Source organism: Octodon degus, unplaced genomic scaffold, assembly GCF_000260255.1.
Source record: "Octodon degus isolate 3935 unplaced genomic scaffold, OctDeg1.0 scaffold00049, whole genome shotgun sequence".
NCBI lineage: Eukaryota > Metazoa > Chordata > Mammalia > Rodentia > Octodontidae > Octodon > Octodon degus.
In genome coordinates, this window is record NW_004524625.1 from 9,518,877 (window position 1) to 9,525,582 (window position 6,706).

The window sequence follows — 6,706 nt, forward strand, 5'->3', positions numbered from 1 at the left end:
TTCATTCAGGAAGCTAGTTAGTCTTTTCATCTAAGGATGCAGTTAGAAAGTTCGTTATGTGGAAGAGGCCATTACCAGGCATAGAATCTACTAGCCCTTTGATCTTAGACTTTCCAGCATCTGGAACAGTGTGAAATAAATTTCTCTTTATGTATCACTGCCAGTTTGTGGTGTTTTTGGTCTCTGCTTTTCTTCACACGCTATTTTTTATTAGTCCTTGTTCACGGTGCATCATGATTACATCCCTGCGGGAGTCTGTGTACACATAGCACTTGTCATTTCATCTGCTTCCTTCCCCTGCCCCCCCATCTCTTTGTCCCTTCCCATCTGTAAGAGATCTGTTTCCTCCTTTCCATTGTCTGCCTTTTATTTTGCTCTGTATTTATATGTTGGATTTCTTCAAGCAAGTGGGATGCACAGAAGCCTTCTTCAACCCCTTTATATCCCCTTTTTGTGCTGAGTCACTCTGGGGTGGCCCTCCTTACGCTAGGGTGGGGCCTCATGCCCCAGGTCATGGAATCACCAAGCAAATCCAGAGAAGCTTCCATCTCAAGTTGACACAGTGTATCAACCACCACAATCCACCCCTTGTCAACTTGGCAGCTACCCATATACTTCTTTAAACTAGTCTCCAGATACAAAGACATGTTTATTAACATGTCACAACTGGGACATTATAACACTTTAATAATCCGTATGAATCACTATTAAGTCTACCAACATTATATTGCATGAGAAGCATAACATGGCCCCCCAAAGACTCATACACATCCCTTTATGCAAAAGGCATTTTAGTCTAGTCTGTCTACAAGAGTTGCCACAGTCCTGACAGTTTCAGCATTGCTGAAATGTCCAGAGTCCCACATCACCAAGATTTAAGGCACACTCTTAGCTAAGAGACTCTGTAGAAATGAAAAGTTAAACACTTCCAGCATTCAAAGTCACCACCATTCCAAAAGGTATACAAAGGAGGATACAAACTACTGGGATCAAAACAAGTCCAAAATCCAGAAGGGCAAATATTAAGTCCTGTAGTTCCATGTGGAATGTCCAGTGCAATCTGTAATGAGTTGCGAGCTCCGAAAGTCTTACATGGCTCCACCCCTGTGGCACTTCTGCTGGCAGCTCCCATGGCTTTTCTCTGGAGCTGGCTTTGATCTCTGCTTGCAGCTTTCTTCAGAGGCATGAGGAAACCAACGTGTCCAGGGGGAAATGTTAGCTTCCAGTTCACTGGTATCATTACTGTGCTTCCAGGCACAAGCCTTCCCCCCTCTGGGACTAGGATTTTCTAGTCCAGCAGAACATAAGGTTGTGGGGAAAGGAAGCAAAAATTTTGCTAGTGGATCTATAGGGATAATGGTGAATGGTACCATTCCTAGCCCCACCCCTTGTTCTGGACCCATCGATCCTGGCTGTAGGATCAGTACCATACAGAGGACGCTGATTCAAAGCATACACAGCCTTTTGAAGTACCTTATCCCAGTCTTCCAAACTACTGTCACCTAGCTGGCACTGTAACTGTGTCTGCAAAAGACCATTCCACCTTTCCTTCAATCCAGCTGCTTCTGGATGGTGAGGAACATGATGAGACCAGTGAATTCCATGAGCACGAGCCCACTGCTTCACTTCTTTGGCTATAAAATGTGTTCCCTTGGTCAGAAGCAATGCTGCGTGGGATTCCAAGGCAGTGGATAAGGCATTCTGTAAGTCCAGGGATGGTAGTTTTGGCAGAAGCATTACGTGCAACAGGCAAATCCGTGTGTAGAATACATGTCTATGCCAGTGAGGACAAAGCGCAGTCCCTTCCATGATGGAAGTGGTCCAGTATGATCAACCTGCTACCAGGTTGCAGGCTGACCACCCCGGGGAATGGTGCCATATCAGGGGACTCAGTGTTGGTCTCTGTTGCTGGCATATTGGGCATTTAGCAGTGGCTGTAGCCAGATCAGCGTTGGTGAGTGAGAGTCCACGTTGCTGAGCCCAAGCATACCCTCTATCCATGCCACTATGGCTGGATATATCCCCAAATATCTTTGTCACCAATTTTCCACTCGTGCTCCTTCCAAGTTCCTGACCAGCCAGACCACTGGCAGTGGCCCATGAGTCAGCACATAGTTGCACATCTGGCCTCTTTTTTCTATAGGCGAAATGTACTATCTAGTGCACTCCTGGAAGTTCTGCCCACTGTGACGATTTCCCTTGATCACTGTCCTTTAGTGACATCCGAGAAAGGAGCTGTAACACTGCAGCTGTCCACTGTGGGTGGTGCCTGCATAGTGTGCAGAGCCATCCATAGCCAGGCCCTACTCTTCTCTTGCTCCGACAGCTGCTTATATGGTACACCCCACAGTGCCATAGATGCATGCTGGGTAATAGAAGGCAGTACAGCAGGTGTAGGAGCCATACGTATCTGGGCAACTTCCTCATGTAGTTTACTTGTACCCTCTGGACCTGCCCTGACTCTATCATGAATATACCACTTCCATTTAACGATGGACTGTTGCTGAGCACATCCAACCTTATGACTTGATGGAGCAGATAATACCCAGGCCATGACAGGCAACTCAGGTCTCACGGTGACCTGGTGTCACATGGTCAAGTGTTCAGTTTCCACTAAGGCCCAGTAACAGGCCAAGAGCTGTATCTCAAAAGGAGAGTAGTTGTCTGGAGATGATGACAGAGCCTTGCTCCAAAATCATAAAGGCCTCCGCTGTGATTCACCTATGGAGGCCTGCCAGAGACTCCAAGCAGCATCCCTATCTACCACTGACACTTCAAGTACCACTGGATCTGCTGGATCGTATGGTCCCAGGGGCAGAGCAGCCTGGACATCAGCCTGGACCTGTTGCAGGGCTTTTTCCTGTTCTGGGCCCCACTCAAAATTAGCAGCTTTTGAGTCACTCGGTAAGTGGGTTGGAGTAAAATACCTAAGAGAGGAATGTGTTGTCTCCAAAATCCAAGTAGGTCCACTAGGTGCTGTGCCTCCTTTTTGGTCATAGGGGGAGTCAGATGCAACAACTTATCTTTTACCTTAGAAGGAATATCTCTACGTGCTCCACACTACTGGACTCCCAGAAACTTCACTGAGGTAGAAGGATCTTCAATTTTGTGGGATTTATCTCCCATCCCCTGGCTCTCAAATGCTGTACTAACAAATCCGAGGTGGTTGCCACCTCCTGCTCTCCAGACCCAGTCAGCATGACATCATCAATGTAACGGACCAGTGTGATATCTTGAGGAAGAGAAAGGCGACTAAGATCCCTACGAACTAAGTTGTGACACAGGGCTGGAGTTAATATACCCTTGTGGTAGGACAGTGAAGGCATATTGCTGGCCTTGCCAACTGAAAGCAAATTGTTTCTGATGGTCCTTATGGATAGGTATGGAGAAGAAGGCATTTGCCAGATCAACAGCGGCATACCAACTGCCAGGAGATGTGTGAATCTGCTCAAGCAGGGAAACCACAGCTGGTACCACAGCTGCACTTGAGTCACTGCTTGATTCAGTGTACAGTAATCTGCCTCATTCTCCAAGACCCATCTGCCTTCTGCACAGGCCAAATGCAAGAATTAAATGGCGATGTGGTGGGGACCACCACCCCTGCATCCTTCAAGTCCTGGGTGGTGGCACTAATGTCTAAAGTCCCTCCAGGAATGTGATACTGCTTTTGCTTCACTATTTTTTTTTTTTGCGGAACCGGGGATTGAACTCAGATCCTTGCATTTGCCAGTCAAGCGCTTATCCTACTGAGCCATCTCCCTGGCCCCTGCTTCACTATTTTACCAGGCAAGGGCAAGTCTAATGGCTTCCATTTGGCCTTTCCACCCATAATAGCCCTCACATGACAGGTTAGGGAACTAATGTGAGGATTCTGCCAAGTACTAAACATATCTATCCCAATTATACATTCCAGAACACGGCAGATGACTACAGGGTGGATTTGAGGGCCTACTAGCCCCACTGTGAGTTGGACCTTTGCTAAAACTCCATTGATGACTTGACCTCTGTGGGCCCCTACTCTTACTGGAGGGCTGCTGTGGTGTTTTGGATCCCCTGCAGTCACTGTCAGTTCAGAACCAGTGTCCCTGAAATGTCTGATGATTCCCTTTTCCCTAGTGTACAGTCACTTGGCCAGAAGGCCTCAGGTCCCTCCGGAGTGGGATGGGAGAAAGACTGACTATATACATTCTGGGGCCATTAGGCCCTGGATTTAACCCTCAGCATCAAAGGAAAGTATTGTCTCTTCTTCAGAAATAGGCTTTTTGGAGCAGTTTTAGGTTGAGCATAATTGAGCAAAAGATGCAAGAGTTTCTCAGTGATCTGTTGGTTTCCCAGTGGTGCGTCTGCTGGGACCCAACATCATCACACAGCTGCAGTTTATAGTAGGGCTCCCTGTCCAAATATTGTGTGATTTGGACACATTTATTATATACATCTACTGTTGTGGTAGAAATTAGTACCACTTGGCATGAGCCTTTTATCCTTAAAATTGATCTCTATTATACTCAAGTATAATGGAGGGAGTTTAAGAGCACACAGATTTCTCCTTGTTTGTTTTTTTTTTAAATTTATTTATTTTTGTGTGTGTGTGTGTGTGTGTGTGTGTGTGTGGCCAGCTCAGCCCACCAGGGGGCGGGGCTGGCTGGCATGTGGTGCTGGGGGATTGAACCGCGGTCCACTGTGCTTTGCTAAGCTTGTTCTAAGTAGGTGCTTTAGAGCACTGAGCCATCTCACCAGCCCTCTCCTTGTTTTGAATAGAAGAAATTTAATATCCTATTTTAATTTATAACAACGGCAAATGAATAAACATACAGTATCTATGGTTTTATGACCTCTAGGACATTAACATTTTCTTGTTTACTTAGAACTTGTCTCTGGCCTTTATTCTGTTAACTTTTTGATACTGGGAATCACACTCAGGACCTTGTGCTTGCCAGGCAGGTGCTGACCTTTATGCCTGCGCTTCTGGCCTCTCTTTGGTAAACACGAAGACGTTTTATGGTGACTTGCTTTAGGTTACATAAACATACAAAGTTAGTTTATATGACAAAGATGACAAAGCTTAGTAACTGGAATATTTGTGTTGCCATTCTATTTTAAACATACCTATTGAGATGATACATCTAATCTGAGGGGTATTTAAAAGTGCAGTAGAATAACATAATGGGAATATATTAAAAGAGGCTGAAGGAAACATTTTTGGAAGAGTGAGTAGGATGAAATTAAAACTTTTTAATGACTCTAAGTTACAAGTGCAGCTGAGACTTCAGCAGGGACTGATGCAGTGTTTGGAGTCCCCTTTTATATGTTGCTTAGCTTTTTACTTAATACTTTCATTGCTCTGTTTTATTTTGGTTATACTTTCCTGCTGGGAAGATAAGACCAAGTCAGAGTTAGACCTTTGTTAAATGTTAAGTGGAATAAATCAGACACACCTTAGATATAGGATGGTTTCTCTTATATGAGTAACCTAGGATACGGAGATGAGCAAAGTGAGCGCTAGATAATGGGCAGTAGGGAGCTGACCTTTTGCGAGTGGGAGGGCAAGGAGATGGGGGAAGGAAGAAAGAATTGAGATGTGTGGGATACGTGCACCTGCTCTTCATGAGGAGTGTGAGCAGTATGGACTGAACAATGGACTAATCATAATAATTGAAAGAAAATTAATCTGTGTTTGTCAAGGTCAGTTCAGGCTGCTCAGTGGTTACTGCTGCGATTGTGTGTAGACTCATCTCCTGCAGCTTTTCCCTCCTCTAGTTGTGTCAGCTGCCAGGATGCATCATGGGCTGTGCTGGACCGTGTGGCTTCACTGGAAGCATGGGGACGTCTTCTCTTGTGGCCCTCCTTTTTTTTGTTTTTTCCTTACATTTTTGAAGGTTTTTTTTTTTTTTTTTTTTTTTTTTAATATTTTGAGACAGGTCTTGCTATGCAGTTTCAGCTGTGTTGAACTCACTGAATAGCCCCGGCTGACCTCACACTTGTGGCAGCCTGCCGAGTGCTGGGATTGCAGGCGTGTGTCGCTGTACCTGGCCATGACCCTCCTTCTAGGACAGTGTACACTGGTTGACTGCTGTTCTCTGGGGTGCAGCAGTGTCCCTGCTTGAGAGGTTGTGTGACTCACCAGAGTTGTGGCGTCCTTTTAGAGCGCTCCCAGTACTGGCTATTCTTTTAGCTAGTCTGCCTCCCTCATTGGGCACTATGCATGGGACCTTGTGGCTTTTGTTTTTTAAAGTGTGTGAGATCTGTGTGTAAATTCATTGTTTTGTTGTATTGTTTTGTTTTTGTGAGATAGGGTCTCTCATGTAGTGCAGGCTGGCCTTGAACTTGCTTATGTAGCTGAGGCTGACCTTGAACTCCCAGTGACCCTCCTGCCTCAGCCTCCCGAGTGCTAGGATGGCAGGTGTGCATCTCCCCCTTTGGCAACTCACTGTTTTTATGTCTGACTGCCCAATCACTACAGCAACATTTGTTGAAATAATCATTTTTTTCCATTGTAATGTCTTTTTTTGTCAGTTGACTATTAAGTCTTATTTCTGGACTCTGTTCTGTTGATGTATCTATACTTTGGTCAATATCATACTGTTGACAATATTATTGTCACCTTTTAGTGAGTTTTAGAGGTGGATAATATCACTCCTCAAGCTTTGTTACTTTCCATCAGTATTGTGTTTGCGTGTGTGTACATACATATACATATATATATATA

General features: G+C 45.1%; 1 protein-coding gene across 1 annotated transcript in view; it reads left to right on the forward strand.

Moving 5' to 3' along the window:
* Ankrd42 (ankyrin repeat domain 42) overlaps positions 1-6,706 on the forward strand; it is a 70,092-nt gene that overhangs the window by 14,214 nt on the left and 49,172 nt on the right. The window lies entirely within an intron of this gene.